Below are 22,006 nucleotides of genomic sequence, written 5' to 3' on the forward strand. Positions count from 1 at the left end.
GTGGGTTATTGAGAACACATGAGTATGTTTATCATGATTTAGTCTTGAGATATAATCGATTTTAACTGATTAGTTAACTATGCTTGGCTTTGTGTTTTGAGAGCAAAATTGGGCAGAGCAACGAGTGGAATCCAGTAATAATACGGAACTAATAATTACGAAATAGTTACATGGGTATATATAGGAGACATGCTTATTCGCTATACATGCATAGCGAATGAGCCACATTCTCTAGACACCCCCCTAGCGAATGACCTTATATGTTAAATATCTCATTTGTTAACATTCCTAACGAATGAGGCCATAAATTTGTCCGTTTTCTATACAAGCCATAACAAATGCATTATACTTTAATTATAAAATCAACCACTACACATTATGTCTATTACAAACTAAGATAAACAAAGAACGAGACAAATACTGATGTGTCAACAAACTCTTCCTCGTCTTGAGATTTGTTGGTCTTCTATTCGACACAACTATGAATTCCAAAAGCATGATAAACATGAACTGTAAGTCCTTAGAACAGATCTTTCAATGTGATATCAACGATCTCGTTGTTAAGCGGAAATCAACAAGAGATGATTCAACAAAAACCAATAAATCACGTAAAGAACACATGAGTAATGCTTCAAAACACACGTATATTACGCCTGGTGCTTAAGCACTTTGTTACACAATAACTCGTTCAACAATGTTTATGAACGGCCAACCTTAACCCTAGATACAATGCATATATATATATATATATATATATATATATATATATATGGACTGCACCCTAGCCCAACAAAACCCCAAAGCCTAGGTTTACATAGAAGCACAAAACGTAATACAAAAAAACCCAAGACTTAAGTACAAACCAAACTAATATAAGCCCAACAATCTCCCCCTTGGTTTGTATCTTCATCTTCAATCATACTCCATAATGTTAGCATATGCTTCTCTATATCCTCCAACCACAAGACCATTCTGATAATCGGTCCCACCATCTTTGTATACTCTTTAGCGGCTGGCTCAAACAGTGGTTCAGCCACAATCTGAAATTTGCTTAGAGTCTTGATGCCTCGTTCATGGAATTTCAGCAAATCATGGGGATCGACGAACCGAAACTGTCCCTTTTGTAGACGAATGACAACTATAGAAGTTTCATTGTTGTACGTTCAGAAATGCATTTCAACAAGTGAACCCTCTGGAATAGAAGTAGATAGAAGAATGTGAGATGCTTTGTTGGTTGCGGGCCACATCACATTGACCATCGTCTTTCTGGTCTTTGGGTCTCGAACTCCCTTGTCCTTCCTCAAGAATGACTCAGCTATTGACATGTTCGGGAATCCCTTAGCAACTTGTTTCCTCAAGAAATTCCAAAAGTCGATAGCCCTCTTGTCATTGTTGGGGCTGTGAAATGGAACGTTGATGAGGTCGCTAAGATCCACCTTCGTCCAGGATCTAAAATCCTTCATTTTCTTATAATACTCAGTGGTCCCGGACTTTCATTTTACCTACCACATGGACTTATCAACATCGGGCCCCCATGACATAACTCCAGACCTATCAACTTGTCTGAGAACCCTTTCTTGAATTTAACGATAAACTTACCTGGATGATAAGAAGATCCCATGTTTTGATTTGATTTCTTCATGATATGAATATTCTTTTGAAGTCTGTCGGATTGCCCAGCTGTTCTTGAAGGTGTAGAAAGATACTGTTCCAGTGGTTCAGATGCATCGGTATTTGAAGTCGGACATCCACTGGAACTGCCACCTTGATCATCAACAGATGTCTTTGAAGCAAAGTATTCATCGCCTTTGAATTCATCTCCAAACTTTTTAATAAGCTTCTGTTGGAGGTCCAGGTACATAGCAGTGAACCCATGTTTGATTGAAGCTCTTTATCTTTGAATCTTTATCTGTGTTGCTAGCTTCAAGCTCTTGAATGCACACATCCTTCACAACTGAGTTTTGTTCGAGTTCAAAGACTTGTTGTTGTAAGGCCTGTACATCCACAGGTTCAACATCAAGTGTAATCCCCTTGCCCTTATCCTGTATAAATTTATCTTGCATAGCAAGAATGTGAGCAATCTTTTCAGCAACACTTGAGCTTAACTGACCGATCAGGTTAGATGATCCCGATGGGTCATCAGCTAACGGAATATCAACCTCAAAATCGAACTCATGTGCAATATCATTGAAAATATGTTCTTGAGTTTGGGGTTCAGCAGTATGTGAGCTTGTATCAACATGAGTCTCAACAGGTTTCGACTCACGTTCTGGTTGTTGGCTTGTCGGTGTAGTTTCAGTAACCGACATAACTTTAAGAGAAAGAGTCAAAAACAAAACATATCACAATCGCCCCAGTTTCTTTCAGTCTTTAGGTTAATGGATATCCTGTATGTATAGAAGTAGATAACATGACCAAACATATACAAGTATATGTCCTTCAAACTTGAGCAGCTGACTTGATTTTAAGCGAGAGTGTTTAACACAAATATATTTTTTTAATAATAACACACACACACACACACACTTTTTTTGAATTTTATAATTTTATCCCCCTAAATTTATGCCAAATATAAAAATATGTACAAATTTAACCTCAAAAAGACTCAATCATCAAAATGAAGCATTTTAAGAAACCCAACAAGCACATTAAATTTGGTTGTTCCTACCGGTTTTGTAAATAGTCCGCCACATTATTATCAGTGTGAACTTGCTCAAGATGAATCAATTTACGGTCGTAACAGTCACGAATAAAATGAATTTTAATATCGATGTGCTTGGTTTTTGAATTCTGAACATGATTTTTAACAATAGCAATAGAAGCATCATTATCACAAAAAATTGGTGTGTCAAAAAATTACAAACCATAATCCAGTAATTGATGTCGCATCCAGACAACCTGTGAACAGCAAGCTGACGCAACAACATATTCAGCCTCCACGGTGGATGTGAACACCATTTGTTATTTCTTGCACTGCCATGAAATGAGTTGATCGCCCAAGAATTGACAACCAGCAGATGTGGATAACCGATCAATATTATCTACAACATAATTGCTATCAGCAAAAGCATATAAATCAAAATCTGAGTTTTTGGGGTACCAAAGGCCTAGCTTCGGTTGCCCTTTCAGATATCTAAAAATATGTTTAACAACAATTAAATGCGAGAGTTCAGTGTTAGCCTGGAAGCGGGTGCATTGGCAGACAACAAACATGATATCAAGGCGACTGGCGGTAAGATACATCAGGGATCCGATCATTGACCGATAGTACATTTGATCTACGGGATTCCCTTCAGGACCAGACGACAGAAGAGATCTTTCCGCCATAGGAGTTGTTGCGATCTTGGAATCTTGAAATTTGAACTTTGCTAACATGTCTTCAGCATACTTTCCTTGATGCAGCAAAATTCTCGTTGAACTCTAACGAACCTGCAACTCCAGAAACGTTGTCATCTCCCCCAATGAACTCATTTCAAATCTCTTCTTCATCACCTCTTCAAATTCAGAACACAGTGCAACACTTGTAGATCCGAAGATGATATCATCCACATATATCTGAACCAGAATCAATATTTCCATACAATTTTAAAGAACAAAGTCTGATCGATGGTTCCTCTCTTGTAACTGTGACCCTGAAGATGAGCAGTTAAAGTGCATACCACGCCCGAGGCGCTTGATGAAGACCATACAATGCTTTATCTAACTTGTAGACATGATTTGGATTCTTTGAGTCAACAAACCCCGGTGGCTGGTCCACATAAATCTCCTCCTTGATTTCTCAATACAGATTCGTTGTTTTGACATCCATCTGATACACTGTGAATCCCATGTAGGAGGCACGTGCCTGAAAAATCCGAATAGGCTCAAGTCGAGCTACGGGAGCATATACTTCAGTGTAGTCTAAGCCTTCAACTTGACGAAAGCCACGAATGATGAGTCGTGCTTTATTTCGAACTATAACCCCCGTATCATCTCGCTTGTTGCAAAAAACCCATCTTGTATCTAACGCTTTCTTTCCAACTGGCAGTTTGACCAATCTCCAAATTTTGAGCTTATCAAACTGATTTAATTCCTCATGCATAGCATCCACCCAGCTTGGTTCTTGTAGTGCCATTTCCACTGATTTAGGCTTTATCTGAGAGATGAAACAAGAAAACAAAAAACTGTTAATGTGTCTGGTCTGGCTTCTGGTGGACAAGCCTGTCTCAAGAGGACCTATGAAATTTTCAGTTGGATGATCGTGTTGAATTCTTGACGGAATTGAATGCTCGGGAACAGAACTGGTGGAAGGTAAGTTTGGTAGATATTCAAGGATTTCAGTGAGAGGGTTCTTCCATCCCGATGTCGTTGTACTGTGTGAGTACGAGGTACTGGCAATATATTCATTAGGAATGACATCTGGGAATAGGGTACTTCCGAGAATTTGACGAATCGGACTCTCCCCCTTAACTGATAGAGTGTTGACAGCATATGTGTAAGGCCTAGTTACCGGTGCCCTACTTTAGCGTCGGATTTACTCATAAACACTGTTCAACAAATCAGAGTTAATTAAAACTTTCAATCATTCGCTACAAACATACAAACTTGTCTTTAAAACGTATCATAACATATCATATTTAAAACACCATTTGTTCCATCTTCAGATGCCAGGCGTTCAATCCTTTCCATGTGCAATCCTCATGCTAGCTCCGTATACATAATTACCTGTGTGCATACTAAAAGTCAGCTACGCTGAGTGAGTTCTAATTAATCAGGCGACTTACCATACAACCATAACATGAATATATATATATATATATATATATATATATAGAGAGAGAGAGATATGGGCCCGAAGACACATAGTCATTCATCTAACCTGCTCACCTCGCCGCTATCCTCTTTACCGCCCCTACATCTTAGCCACTTAAATTAAGGAAGCACATTGAGGTTTGCCCTCCCACGTACTGTGCCACTCAATAACGAAGACACGTATAGGCTTACCCTACCATGTGCTATCCTCATGCCACTTACACCCTTACCCACTTGTTACCACTTCTACCACACTCTAACTCGACGTACCTACAACACACTTCTTATAATAAACAAGTAACAACATAACATTATACACACTTCTTATTACCTGGAAATCATTCTCTTTGGCGATACGTGCAATATCCGAAGATCGTTCAGGCACCGACAGACATCCATTCATAACATCTATATATATTTTATATCAAACATAATAGCATACACTTACCACTTAAGGTAACTGTATTCACACTTCACATCGAGTATGCACACATCCCTGAAAACATAACAAGGAAGTGAGGGCTAGAAACTCACTTGTACTCGGCTACATTCACCATTAATGGTTACTCATTCCTTTAGCTGGGCACCGCTAACTGTATAACGATTACGCGTATCAATCAACTATCATTTTCCATTAACTGTCTTAACACATTTTTTAGTAGAATTATTAATTATTATTTTATTTGCTAACTCATAAAGTTCGAGGGCTTCTTTGTAATTAATCCATTCTTTTCTAAGTCCAGGGACCGTTTTGTCATTCTTCCAAAGTTTAATTCGTTATTAAGTTCCTTAACGAACTGGGGCTCATTCGTTACTTCTTGATTTATAACGAACTGAACCTTATAAAGAACTGAACCTTATAACGAACTGAACCTTATAATGAACTCAACCTTATAACGAACTGGCCCTTATAACGAATTGAACCTTATAACAAACTGGACCTTATAACGAACTGGACCTTATAACGAACTGGGGGTTCTTTCGTGAGTTCTCCGTTCACGAATTACATAAAGAATGGCTTAACGAATTAAAACTTATTCGTTACTTTTCCTTAACGAATGGACATAGCGAAGTACTGCTAATTCGTTATTTCTCCTTAATGAATGGGCATAACGAATTACCGCTAATTCGTTATTTCTCCGCTAACGAATTAGGGTTAGCTCAGAGAATGTCAGAAACATTCTTTGACATCCCTTACCTCGTACCCACCTTTTTCGGCGTCGCCTTTCTGGCGCCGTCATCGCCGGAAAACCGGGATCTCGCCGGAAAAACGAGATCTCGCTTGTTTCACCGCCGTTTTCACCGTTTTTCGTTCCGTTCGATCCAGATCTGAGCTAGGGTCTTCCTAAGCTCATCTTTTGATCGGTTTATACCTGATTCTATCCGGTCCTCGTGACTTTAATGGTTTAGGGTGTCGGCTCGTCGTTCTGCGACTAGATCTAGCGGGTTTCGATCCATACAATATAATACTATCATTACCTTGGGTCGGGATCGGTTCTTCTTCTTGGTTTCGCCTAGAGAAAGAGAGAAATATGAGAGAGAGCTTAAGTGTGTGTTTTGGGTGGTGTATGGATGAGTGGGATGAATGAATTAATGAAGGAAATGGCTTATATATTATGGGTCATGGGCTTAAGCCCATGGTCCTTATTCCTTTCTTATTAACCCAGGTCCATTACCCATATCTCCTTAAATTATTTAACTACTAATCCAAGTAAATTTTCCCACCGTAAGTAAATAATATATTTACTATTATTTTTCGAAATTTTGGTGTGTTACAAGTCTTCCCCCCTTAAAGAGGTTTCGTTCCCGAAACCTAACTTATTTTTTGTAAAAGAAACACTTCTTATATTCACACGCTTTATTGAATCGCCTTTGCTTTCTGGGTTATCCTTCTTACTCCTGACTTTGCAGTCACCGAGTGATGTTCATGGGTTTTAACTATTCGAGGTAGCTTGTCCATGAGGCCCTCGATGTACCAAGTCTCTTCTCGTCCTTCCAAGGGACGTTGTTACATATATATATATATATATATATATATATATATATATTAACGCTAACACCTAAAGCGATGCTTTATCACAACACAACTATTTATCATAACCAACATGCATTCAAGACCATTTATAAGTCATTCATACAAAACCACAAGAAATCACAAGTCATTCATTTGGTGCAGCCGTGCAACTTTGGGTTTGGATTTATTAGGGAAAGAAACTAATGGCAATACGTTGATTCCTGGAATAGCTATTGCATATTTGTGTGCAAGGCTGCTAGCAGGTTGGTACATACATTCTAGATTGCAAAATGGGTTGATAGGGTAATGGATAGAAACAAGTTGGGTTGGCCTGCATACGGTTTTTATTTAGTTTTAATAAAGTAATTAATATATATTAAATTTTGGTAAAAATCTTGAATTTTGAAATGAGTCATTTAAGATATTGTATGGATTGTAAAAAATATATTTTTTACAACTTTCAACCTGGTTTATTGGTTTAGTACTTACTATTTAGCAATCTTTTAGGTCCATAAAAGCGAAGGCTTGAGGAAAAAAAGCGCACAGTGAATTTTTAAAAAATATTATGAATCCTAAAGCTTGAATAACATATTAATACCACATGTTTATTATCAAATGTTTGCAGTGTGCTTATTGTTTACCAATACATTATATTTGACTATATGAGTTAATGACTCTGATCTATGGACCTGATTTGCAGATTTTCCAGCTTGGTGTCGTCTAACCAATCAAAACCAGATTTGCAGAACAATTGTACTATGTAAGTCTCAAATCCATTTAAAAACTGAAATTTCGGTTTTTGATCTTTTGAAAACCTTTCGTTTATGGTTTTCATTTGGACTTGAAATTTTTTGGGCTAAAAAAGATTGGCCCAGAATGATGAATTTGAGCATATTTGTGTTTGTAAGTTGATAATTAATTGATTATTATGCATCTCGACTTTAATATTTGGGTTATATTATATTTGTAATGCCTATGATGCAATTGGAACTTATAGTTGGTTTTAAGTTACATAAAATTCAAATAGAAAAAGAAAACCATAATTTTGGTTTGATTTTTTCAGTTTAATTACGCGTAAAACAAAAACAATACAGAAAATTTGGTTTACTTTTTATGAAAACATAAAACAAAATCGTTGGTTTTTGTTTTGGTTTGGTTAATTCGGTTTCAAATTAGTGTTTTCGATTTAACATATATACACCTCTAAATGAGTTTGGGTGAGAACACGCCCATCCTGCACTATGATCCATTTGGACCCATTTAAATTAACAAGTTTATAAGGATCCATGTACCTGTTGTATCACTTTAGTTAGTCCATTTTAACTATTGTCTAAATTAAGTTGACCCAAATGAACCTATAAGCAACTTTGTTTTCCCAAATCAACCCAGATTTGGAATTTTGATAATTTGGTCATTACTGGTTATCTGTGCAAATATCATAAGTGGTTAATAGTATGAAAGATTTAATCGATTACATCCGCAAAAGCAACATCAGACTAATGGGTAAGATTATTTACGACGTCATTATTGTTTATTCTAAGTCCACTAATGTTTGTAATAATATGTTAATAAATTTGTGTGTGTTTTTGATTGATAGCTTAGCAAAATTTCTGGGGAGGACGTCTGCCACAACATCTGGATATCATAATCAACCACAACACAATCAACAATAGCAACAAGACCTGGATGGGGGCGTGCCAGCTGTAAATAAGTAGCACAGTACCTAATACATGTTCAAACGATCGCGTTGCTGGTTTACTACACCAAAATTCCATCAACTCGAGGCGCATTCAGCAGAACTCCACTTTGATCATTTGTAGAAATACCTTAGAGTAAGCGAGTTTCACTTTGTTTATTCTATTCTACATCTTTATATAAGTTGTAAACTTTATTTTTGGAGTAGAATGTAGAATGATTCATTTATTGAGTGGGACTCTTGTTTACTTAATATCTTAAATGATTTGATGCTTTATACGAGTGTATACATCAATAGTTGTTCACTCGCATATTCGGTTTCACCTTAGCCTACGATAATGCCATCATATTAAATGTGTCTTGCACAAATACACATATATGTATTGCAAGTTATTTTTGGACCCCGTCACATCGCGCGGGTTTTGTACTAGTATATATCTATAATATATATAAACGAAAACATAAAAGTCCTACGTGTCGTGATGTGGTCGCTTCCCCTTTTTTTGGAGTCTTCAGATTTGCTTGATTTTTAAATAGAGGCTTCTCATGCATTTGACCCTAATTCACAGGTATGGGTCTTACCAAAACCAGATATTTCTTAAACGGGTTATAACATCTCATTAAATTAAAAATTATTCTCACCAAATTATTGATGTGAAAATCCTATAAAATAGGATATACTAAAAATTATTATATGATTTTTTTTTAAATATTATTTATAATTAAGAAACAATTTTATAGTAAAAAAATAAGTTGGTTTTGGGTCTTACAAAACCCAGATAACTTTTAAACTGGATTATAACATCTTAGTTATTTGTGAAACTTTTTTATCATCAAACTCTAAGTATATTATAAATTTCATTACAGTAAATAAAATTAAACCCAAAAAAGTATATAAATATAAAAAACGAGTAATGTAAAACAGCCCCGTAATACGAGGAATAAAAACTAGTGTGTGTGTGTGTATATATATATATTAGAATACATATAGTCGACCTTTCAAATTCCACATTCTCTCATTTAAGACGCCGTGATATTCAATGCTAAACAAGTCTCCGGCAAAATCCCGGTCGCCGTAGTTGACGATCTCCGAGGCATTCAAGCAGTGTGTTACACTTTAATATCCATCAAGTGTGTCCATTGATTGCATTTAATTTTCCATTACAACCCATTCAACTCCTTCAACCTTTAGTGACCGAACCAACCTTGTAAATTCAAATCACTCACTCATCAAAGATTTAAATCGAATGGAAGACTCTAATCCATATGCATCACGATTACACAAACTCCATCTGCCGTTTGAATCGAAGGCATGTTATGTATTACAATTTCAGTCATCGATCAATTTCAATTTCTTGTTTAAACTTCCAAGCCTTTCTTCTATTGGATTTGCAAGTAAGTTTTTATTAAAATTTTAATGCATACCAACTGTTTGTGAAAATGTCTAAGGTGTTGTTTGTTTTTCAGAGGTAAAATGTCAGAAATCTGCGAAACCACATCTGTCAACATCTGTAGCAGAAGAGGTGGACCAAAACTCTGCAGTCTGCAACAAGAAGACTGTTTGTTTTTTAACATCTGCAGACTGTTAAAATAAGCTGAAATTTAAATAAACTGAAATATAAATAAAAAAAGGTCTTCAACATCCAAATTTAAATAATAGTCAACAACACTGAAATAATATTCATAATACCACAAACATTTTTTAAATCATTTATTCCGTACTTTGCATTAACTGCTCAGCAATATCATCTCGTAACTGAGTCATATATTCCCGATCTGATGCAAGTGCTTCAACCTCGTCTTCATCAGCATCAATTTGCCCATTAGCTGCTCAGCAATTTCATCTCCCATTTTTACGATCAACTAATAAGAAACAACAATTCTATTAAAACAACAATTCATCGAACCTAAACTTTCTACAAACTTTATTCAACAACTAATAACAATATTCAACAAACCTAAACTTTCTACAAACTAATAACAATTTAACAAAACTAACAAAAACCTTTAACAATTAACAAAAAACTACAAACTTTATTCAACAATAACTAATAATAATATTCAACAACCCTAAACTTTCTACAAACTAATAAAAATCTAACAAAACTAACAAAAACCTTTAACAATTAACAAAAAACTATAAACTTTATTCAACAAAAAACTAATAACAATATTCAACAAACCTAAACTTTCTACAAACTAATAACAATCTAACAAAACTAACAAAAACCTTTAACAATTAGCAAAAAACTACAAACTTTGTTCAACAAAAAACTAATAACAATATTCAACAAACCTAAACTTTCTACAAACTAATAACAATCTAACCAAATTAATAAAAAACTTTAACAATTAACAAAAATTTAAACTTTAACAATGTAACATAATTTAACAAAGTTAACAAAAAAACTATCAAAATCTAACAATAAACTTTAACAATCTAATAATCTAACAAAGTTAACAAAATCTTTAAATCTAACACTTTAACAATCTAACAAAATCACATATGAAACTCAAACAAAAGGTAATTGATATTAGCATGAGAGGGAAAGAGAGAAGCAAACCTGTGGTGGAGAGGGAGAGATTCGCGGAACTGAGGTGGAGAAAGAGAGAGATACGGCGGTTGTTCAGGGTGGCCGAGTGGAGGAGGGCGGCCGGCAGTGTGGGTGGAGGGTGGAGGAGGCGAAGAGAAGAAGAGATGGTGGAGCTTGGCTAGGGTTTGAGAGGAGGGTTTGAGAGGAGAAGGGTCTAATGAAAAAAATAAGAATGAAGAGGTGGGAACAACACTTCTAGGAGAAGAGGGCGCGAAGAGGTTTTTTAATGAAATCTTTTCGGAAAAACAAACACACTGTAGACCAAAAACTCTGCGCGTGTTCTGCGCGACGAAGAGAAAAGTGGTCTGGAAGAGCTTTTGAGGAAAAACAAACAAACCCTAAGCTAATTTTATATGCATGAAATTGATGGGGTTTGTTTACATGGAAGGATTATGATCTGTGTTTCAGTCCAAAAACATTATAAAGACGGAACTTTTGGTATTATCTTCTCTTGTTGGGAAGATGAATCCAGCAACCCCAGTCGGACGTCTTCAATAAGCCGGTAATTCACAAAATTTTGCATTGTTTCCTTACATAATTTCATAATTATCCACATAGTATATATGTAACATGCTTGGTTTTATACTTTTATTTTAGAAATTGCAACGTTTAGTTTTGGTTTTTTTATAGTATCTAACTGTGGTGTTCAATTATTTTGTTGGTTAATCTTTGAAGGTTTTCATTAATGTCCCTTGGTGGTATTTGGCATTTTATTCAATGATGAGCGCATTCATGAATTGAAAAACTAATAGCAAGTTTGTGTTTGTGGCCAGTAAGGATCGCTGAAGTCCTCTTCAAGTATGTTAACTTTTATATTTTCTTTCAAATATATTGTTGTAAGTTTGTAAATCAAGATTGCCATATTTATTAATTTTTCTCGTACACATGTGAGTCTAGAACACGTCCCGATTCAGTATGGTAGGCTGAGTTTAGATTATTGTGAATTTACAGAATTTACAGAATTTACAGTACATGATCCAGCTGCAGTTTATACAGTTAAACCAATGACCAAACACGCTGTGGAGATTATAGTAAATGAGGTGTATGTACTTACAATGCAGATTGAACGGACAAAGTTAGGGTTTATCGTTCACAAATTTAGTTATTTGATTCAATTATGCAATACAAATTTGTTTTTTGCTTATTTCGTAATCAGTTTGCCATTTAGCCGTATGTACACTTCTGATGTTTCTTTCGTAAATCATTTAAGTTAGAAATATGTCACCGGGATGATAATTGATTACACGGTGGTTATGATACTATAGTTGTAATGAAGCGATAATTATGTATTTGTTTCCATTCCAATCTCGCTTTACCTCATGATATTTACAATTTGATTACAAGTCGAATTTAATCATTCTATGGTTTTATGTTGATATTGTTTGTTCGTGCGTGTTGATTGTTCTATTTTTTATGAAATTTGGGGATTATTGTATATAAGCGGTGGCAAAGTATAGTAAGGGCACCCCCCTGTTTATGAAATTTTTTTAATCCATTTTGTGTCCCCCCCCCCCCCCCCCCCCCGTGTCTTACTCCAAGCTTCACGACTGTATGTAAGATGCTAATTTTTTAGTTGTTCACTTGTTTATGATAGGATTCTTTTTTGACTTTGCTGACTAAACAAGGATAAAAATGTGCCTATTGACTCTATACGCTTTGTCATTTGATGAGAAATTCATCTTAATAGGGGTAAATTTTAAGCTAAAAGCTTTAAATTTCCTGCATAATTTTTTAGACTGTACGATAACTTTTGTATTATTTTGTGGTATAACTTGTTAGATTAAGTATGGCGAAGCAGTTGGAATAATCGGGCCTTTCGGGGGGAAAAGTTCACCATTTTAATTGACGCCTTGACTTGTATTTTGAAATAGTCATCCAATTATGTTGCCTTTTTTAATAGTTAGTTGGTTTTGCATTAGAGCTGGGGTATGTTTACATTCTAGGAAGAAGACATGGATTAATAAGCATTGATGATATGTCCAGTCTTCGAATTGGCCTGGTGACATGTCCTCTACCTATTGCTATTAATGAACTTGTTGCAGAAACAGTGGCTGTAGTTGGACCAAAAGTGAGTAAAAATTAATAGTCAATCTTATAAATAAAAACCTTGTAATTTTAACCTTTTTTCTATTGATTTTTGGAAAATTCTTCTGAACTTAACTGACCTCTTTGGCTGAAAGTCAGGAATCGAAGGCCATCTGAGTTATCTAGAGGAATGAAAAAATGAGTCGCTTTAGCATGATCTAAAATATATGACATAACAAATAACACAATTGAAACCGAGGTATATAATATATACAATAGTTCTTTTCAAAATAATTTTTTGGGTAGTAATTGTTACGCTGTGACAGGTAGTTTAAAGATTTGATTCAGTCAGTTCGTTGCAAAGGTGAAGATGTAGTTCGGAAACCTAGAAAGATTGCATCTTATGTGGTGCTGACTCACCAACACGGTACTACCATTTGGCATGTATTATACTTATATGAATGGTTTCAAAGTTGGTGTTTCTTTATAAAGGAAAGGTTGTATTGGAAAAAAACATGGTGGCTACAACTTTTTATTGTGTTGTTTTTGAAAAGGCACAAAAATAAATATATACACCAAAGTTATTGATGCAAGAGTTGTTTTATTTTTTCTGATTTACGATAATTTTCATGAAAACGATGGGCGAGATGTTGTTGACTTTGCTGGTCAACGTTGACCACAAAGTCAACTGGTGGTTAACTGCCCATTTTTTGTTAATACTAAGGTGCAGTTCTTAAAAACTCAGATTGGATCAACTGGTTGAACTGGTCGGAGTGGGACTCACATAAACAGTCCGGTTTACACGTTAAGCATCACTCAAAAGAACAGTCTGGTTTTAAAATGAACAAGATCAGCCGTTGTATAGGTCGAACTAGCGAAGTAATTTTTTTATTGTAATTTTTGTTTTCTTTGTGTTAAATTTGGTGTTTTATAGATAGCTTGAGAAGTTGCAATTGTATTTTTAGCCGATGTGAGACCTCTAGACTAAGAAAAGCCAAAGACATATTTCATAAAGTATATACGTGCGAAGTATTTTCACAACTGTGATATAAATTATTTCATTTTATTAAAGAAGCAAGGGTCGAGATAACTTATAACAGCAACATAATGGGGTCGTTTGTTAAAGTACTTGAAGCCAAGTCATTTTGGTCTGGTTAAAATACTAAACGAAGAGGTGCTATGCGAGGTATTGTTTTCATTCGATCTTTTGATTTCTTGTTTTCGTCTTCCATTTTGTTGATTTTGTTGATGTATGAATCATATGCGGTTGATTTTAGGTTTAATTACTTATTTGATATGGGTCCCATGAAGTTGGAATTTAATCACTTAGGGTTATTGTTGTAATAAATTTGGGTCTGAATTACTTTAGATTATTGTTTTCATGTGGATGTACAAAGAACTTTGTAGTTAATTTACATTTCAACTTGTTATGTGAGTTGGTACATTAATTAATTAGTAGATTTTCTTGGTAACGGCGTGCCCGTCGTAAAGACAATGTTTTATGATACAAAGTTACGTTTCAAAGGTACATTCCAAATGTATACGATTTATTTAAGTAAACCAAATAAATGTATCACTTTTTGTGTGGTAAACTATAACAAATATAAATTTTACTAGAAAATGCAAGTACCATAACAAATTAAATGGATATCGACAGAATTCCCGTAACGTCTCCGCTGCAACGCATATATATACATACATATATATACATATATATATAGTAAGGTTAAAATAAGAAGTAGATTTATCCTAAGAAGTGTAGAAAGTGTGTTTTCATCACTATATCTATTAAAACACACCAAACAAAAAACACACTTTCCATATCCACCGTCAGATCAACATATCTAACGCACTAGATTACTTTTTACACTTCTTAGACAAACTTCACTTCTTATTTTAACCCCACCCTATATATATATATATGTTTAAGTTCAAAAAAGAAATGAAATTACTGCGAGAAATAAATATGAGCAACTAGTTTTATTTTAGGTTTTAAAAGTTTAAATATAAATGAAAAATATATAAATGTAACAATAAATGCATACACTCTCTCTCTCTCCAATTAATACAACTAATATAACCATAATAAATCTCTCTCTAATTAATATATCTACATAATTTAACTAAAATAATTAAAAAGATAAAAACACTTATTTAGTTTTCATAAATAATAAAAAAAGTATCATACAAATGTATCCATTAAATATAAATAATAAATATACAACCTACACAAAATTATATAACCTACACTTGTTTTGAGCAATAAAAACATACAATATACAAAAAAGAATACAACTTACATATTAAATTCGAAATCAACAATTATATACACTACAAAATAAACACATATCCTACACGTGTGTAGGTTATGTTTTCTTATTCTTAGAACAAGTGTGGGTTATATGTTATTGTGTAGGTTGTATATTTCACATTTAATGCAAACATATGTAAGATAGGTTTTTGTATTATCCATCACAATGTAACTACGTGTTGATGGATATTGATAAGTTGAGTTGGAAGAAATTGGTTTTAAATAGAAATTTTTTTTAATATATGAATAAATTGTATTTGTGTAGGATAAAGTTTTCATGTGTAAGCTATATGCTTTCGTGAGTGCGTGTATATTTTATTGATGATGAATTTTGTGTGTATGTTATATATTTTCTTATTCTCATAACAAGTGTAGGCTATATATTTTATGAGCCTACATTTTTGTGTATGTTGTATTTTTTTGTTGATATTTAATGCTAACACATGTAAAATAGTTTTTTATATTATTTAACACAATGTAACTACGTGTTGATGGATATTTATATATTGAGTTGGAAGAAATTTGGATAGAAAGAAATTTTAACGTATGAATAAATTGTACTTGTGTATGATAAAAAGTTGGATAGAAAATAAATGAATTCTTAATATTTTTCAATTATAATAAATTGATTAATTATATTAATTTTATAAATATATTAATTGAAGAGATAGATACATTTATAGTTTCTTAATTAATCTTGAAGCTTTTAAAACCTTAAATAAAACTAGTGGTTCATATTCATTTCTCGTATTTCTCACAGTAATTTCATTTCTCTCTTGAACCATCCCCTATATATATATATATATGTGTGTGTGTGTGTGTGTGTGTGTGTGTTCAAGTTCAAGTAAGAAGTGATCTTACTGCGATAAATGCGAGAAATGAACTCAACCAATCATAATTTATCTTTTTTATTTCTATTTAAATTTAATTGTGGGGCATAATAGTAAAATGCTAGAAGTGTTTAATTTAGTAACTAAACTTCATTAAGGTAATTTTAAAAACAATATTATTTGCTTTTATTAAACTTTACGTAATTCATTCCAATTAAAGTCACTTTGTTCAAATTATTTGAATATCATCATAATGTATTTTCTATTGAATCACTGATTTCAAATAAACAAATAGTCAAAGTTTTTAAATATTAAATCGTCTATTTTTTTATAGAAAACCAATGAATCGTGATTATCCATCATCATATAGTTACCCTCAAGTTTGATTTCTCTCCCTAGACTTTAAAATCAACAATTATTTGTTTAATATAATTGACTTTTATTTGATGTTTTCATTCACTTTTCTTATTCAGTAATTGTTTTCATTTATTTTCTTTTCTTTTTTTTTCAACATTTTACCACATAACTTTAATAAATTCATACACCGTGGAATTTGAATATATCCTACACAAGTGTTATTCATACTGTACAAATAAAAAAATCTTAAAAAACTATAATCATTCCTACACAAAACTAAAGAACCCATGTAACCTTTCCTACACAAATTTAATAAATTCATACAATGTAGTATTTGAATATATCCTACACAAGTGCTTATCATAGAAAAAATCTGAATAAACATACAACCCTTCCTACACAAAATTAAACAACTCATACACAATGGTATTTGAATATATCCTACGTAAGTAATTATACTAAGCAAAATAATAAAACATTCTCGTTAACAATACCCAACATAAGTTGAAAATATCCTACACAGTTAAGAAATCTTTCTCATTAGTTTTGAATATATCCTACATAAGTTGAAAACATCCTACACAATTTATGGATCTTTTCACATTTGTGAACAACCACTTTTTTCTTATGTAGTCCGCCAAAGTAAATGATCAAAACCATACCTACACAGATAGAAGACAATCCTACACTCGCACCAAAACCAATTCTTTTTTTTTAATGAAAAGTCACATAAGACAAAAAAATTTAAAATCCTACGATACTATTAAAACAAATTAGTTTGCCTCCACATGCCCTTTCCTATTGGAAGATTACCTTTTCTTCCAAAATTATCTTGCACTTCTCTATTTTTCTTACCATTTAAATAAATCAAAAATAAATTATATTCCTAATAATTAAAATAATTAATGTATTCATTTAAGTCAATAATAATACCGTTTCCAAGTTTCAATTCTTTCAACTTCATTACACCCTTTCCTTCATGCTCAACCTTACCTAATCAACAAAATCCTCCATACAATCGGCTATTATTTTATGTCAATCGGACAATAATTTGATTAAATCCGACATATTCAATTGACACAATCGTTCGTCTAAATAAGGGCAATCGACGATAAACGAAATACTCAACATCCCGGAAACGATTTCCGTCAATCGATGAGTAGATCCATGTCGATTGTTAATCAGATCTTCACTTCGATGGTTGTTTTACCGTCAATCGATGTTTTTTCTGGTTAGTATTTTATATTGTTAGGATAGTATGTTTAATTATCCTAGGTTAGTATTTTATATTGTTAGGATAGCATGTTTAATTCTTAATCTTAATTGTTAATGTTAATTGATATTTTTAATTGATAATTCCTAAGTTTCCTATGGTTAATAGTTAATGTATAATTTATTCCAGATTTCAATTACATTATATGTTAAATGTTAAATTCTTAATGTGTCATTGATTCCAATTTTCAATTATGGTATTTGTTAAATTTTTAATGTGTAACTGATTCCAAATTAAAATTATAGTATATTTATTTTTATTGATTCATATCATTAATAATACTTAACAACTTTTCAAAATCGGAATTTGAATTCGTAGTCAACTTAATGTCTAATTTTGTAAACATTAATTATAATATAATTGAATTTATATCATTTATGACTTATGAGTTATTATGATTTTGTTAAAAATAAATCCATAATTACATTCTGCAAATTTACTATATTTATTAATCGGTTATTATACAAATCCCTAATATATTCTTTAATTTTACTATATTTATTAGTAGCAAAATAAGTTTATATCAATATCAATTACATTTTTTAAAATCCCTGATTGTATTACCTAAATTAACTGTATTTAGACCTTTCCTTTTTTTTAACAATTCAAACTTTCTAACAAATACTGTTTATCTATATATACTATAACCAAAATAAAGAGATTCACACACTTCACACTTACTTACTCTTCGATTCATATTTGTGTCATTGTCAACGTTTTTCATTTTCTTTCATACGGAAAAATATTTTTTTTAACTCATCTAAAAGTTAATTAATGAATCTTGAATCTTTGCTTGAATTTTTTATTTGTTACACAGCAACATGGAAGCATCAAGCATTACCATGTTCAACGGTTTGGATGTTTCGAACAACGATTGTGTACTGAAAGTTCGTATACTCAGACTATGGCGTTTGAAGGACAACAATAAACCAGGAGAGGACTGGTCCACATAAATGATTTTATATCTTTCTCCCTCTCTCTCTCTCTCTATATATATATATATGTATATATCTTTCTCTCTCTCTCTCTCTTGCGGTTTAGCCATTTTTGCCGACTTTCTTTTCCATATTTTCTGGTAATGTATTTATTTTACGCTAATAGTCGATTCTTATGTATTAATCGCTATTGTCATTTAATTTTCTTTGCACTTTGTTGTTTGTATTGTTTTTAATTCTAATATGATTTTCCAATAATCTGTTTAGGTTCTACATCAAACTTCAAGATTCAAATTACATGTTGAAGTTTCTATAACTACTCTATCTTTCATACAATGAATGGTTTATTTAGGTTGTGATTAAAATTTCTCTAATTGCATCTATCCACCATTGGTAAATCTAACTAGACCAAAATATATATATTTATTTTTAATTTAGCCGGAATAGTATATTATGTAACATTAATTTAATTTTAATCATTTCAGGTTCTAACGACCCAACTTATAAAATAGCTAATTGCCTGGAAGGAGTATTTGATGGAAAACTGGTTTTCTTTTTGTACAACAATGGATATTAAGTTACGATTATTTATGTATTTATGTAAATTAAATCATTTTTATATGATCAATTTTTATTTTGGCTGTTAACACGTGTGAATCTTATCTTGAAACTTCTATCAATTGCTAACATGTGCGTTAATTTTATTTATTTTTTATTTTTTTACACAACTTATTTTCCAGTTTATTATTGGCTTCTATTTATTTATGTTTTTATAATACCCTTAATTTATTGTTAATATCCATAACAAATTTAAACCCTTTTTAAATACGGAATTTGACTAATTTTGCAACAAACCTTTAAAGGTTTCCATACTCTTCAATCTCATCAAGATTTCCATTTATTATATTTGACCATTTTTTAGTCTTTCAAAAGTCATCATTTTAATGTTTCAAAAGTCAAAAATATTTCGATAATTTTTGAAAGCTTTCTAATTAACCAATTTTGTTTTAAATTTTACAATTATGTCTAAATTATTTAGTAAAATTAGTAAAATACAACCTTACTTTTTCGATTTAATATATCTAACTTTTGAGTCATTGAATGTAATGAAACAAAAGTTAAATTAAAAATTCATTTAAAATATACATTTATTTATTTGTGTTTTTATATAATACCCTTAATTTTGTCTTAATATTCACAATAAATTTAAATCTATTTTAAATACGAAATTTGACAATCTTGCAACAAACCTTTAAAGGTTTTCATTTCTTCATCTCATCAAGGTTTTCATTTTTTATATTTGACTATTTTTTAATTATCCATAAATGTCAAAATTAATGTCTAAAATAAACCCCATATTTTAATGTTTCAAAAATCATAAATGTTTCCATAATTTTTGGGAGTATTTCTAAATAACCGATTTGATTATAAATTTTGTAATTATATCTAAATTATTTAGTCAAGATTTCTCAAGCTGCATAGGTAGCAGATTTGTGAGATAATATGTGGAGTTGGTGACTGGGTTACTATCAAGTTATTATTCATATTTTGTTTTTAAGTATTATAGATTTTTATTATAATGTAGTTATTTTTTTGAATGATCAACAAGTTATATTGCAGCTTTTAAATTTTCAGTTAATTATTCAAAGTATTACCATAATTATATAGTTATTTATGGATATATAGTATGTATAATTAATATAATAATGGTAACATTTAATATTTGATTTGACTTACAATAATGATTTCCTTTATTATATCAATATCAATATTTGAATACCTATATTTTAATACGTTCATAAATATCTTATATAATATTATTGTTACAGGATTTTAATACTTTCAAAAAAAATTAAAATTAATCAAATCATTAAGTGATTTTAAGATTTCTCAAATTTTGAGATATATATTTTTTTTATTTCTAATTTTATTTTTTTACTTTGTGGTTGATTTTTTCTTTTTATGGTAACGATGTCATCAAGTGAATTCTTAAACATTCAATTGACTTTCTTTATATTATTTTTGTGATTGTATTTAAATGTGATAGGCTAAAACAAAAAGAGTTTAAGGATCATAACAATGCTTGCATTCTTATTTGATCATTTTCGAAGAAAGTTTAGTGAGTAGTTCAGTAAATGAAATATTATAATTATTAGCAATGACTTACTACACATTTCATTTTTGGATACATTTCAAAAACATAACATTTATATAAAATTATTTAGTTCATATAAGTAAAAAATTCACAATATATTTCAATATATTAGCATATATTTATAATTGACATTTTTTATATAAGTTTCTCCCATATAGTACACGAGTCACTAACCCATAACCTACTAAAGCATATATTTTTGAACGTTTTTCTTAATGTTACAAAGTTTTTGGGCATGTCACATATGAATTAAATAGATTTTACATATGAATTAAATAGATTATATATATAGGGGAGATTTTAAGAACCCGAAAGAACTCAGCGTAATGATTTTTTTTACACATGCGTAATATATGCAAGTTACATACACGTAAAAAAATTACATAATTTTTTACGCACCGAGTCGACTTTTTACACATGTGTAACGGACGTAAAAGTTAGTCTAACCACCTACTTGTTTATTCTCTCTCCTACTTTGATTTTTTGCCAGATTTAATCTCAACCACATATTTCAATCCATTTAATTAAATGTGTGGCATATAATTGAGTTCTTAAGTTCTTAAAACTCAACATGGTTATCAAAATATCACTCCCCTGTATATAGGGGAGGGTTATTTTGAGAACCATGGTGAGTTTTAAGAACTTTAAGAACTCAATTTTGGACCACACATTTAATTAAATGATTTGAAATATGTGTCTGAGATTAAATTTGATTAAAAAATGAATCAGGAGAGAGAATAAGTATTTTTGTTAATTACACAAGTTTAAATGTTAGTTACACGTGTGTAAGAAGTCGATTCGGTGTGTAAAAAATTACGGTAATTTTTTGTACATTACTTACACTTACGTATTACACATGTGTAAAAAAAATTCGAAAAAAAAAATTGTTACGTTGAGTTCTTTCGAGTCCTTAAAACTCAAAGCAGTTCTCAAAAGAAATCAATCATATGATTGATTTCTTTTGAGAACCGCTTTGAGTTTTAAGAACTCAACGTAACAATTTTTTTTTTCGAATTTTTTTTACAC

At 31.7% G+C, this 22,006-nt stretch overlaps 1 pseudogene; it reads left to right on the forward strand.

The window, feature by feature from the left end:
• Window positions 1-12,726: 12,726 nt before the first annotated feature.
• On the forward strand, window positions 12,727-19,402 carry LOC143628132 (protein TRIGALACTOSYLDIACYLGLYCEROL 3, chloroplastic-like; annotated as a pseudogene).
• The last annotated feature ends 2,604 nt before the right edge of the window (window positions 19,403-22,006 follow it).

This window comes from Bidens hawaiensis, unplaced genomic scaffold, assembly GCF_021521415.1.
Source record: "Bidens hawaiensis isolate Kalapana, Puna unplaced genomic scaffold, B.hawaiensis_p1.1 tig00004818_1, whole genome shotgun sequence".
Taxonomy (NCBI): domain Eukaryota; kingdom Viridiplantae; phylum Streptophyta; class Magnoliopsida; order Asterales; family Asteraceae; genus Bidens; species Bidens hawaiensis.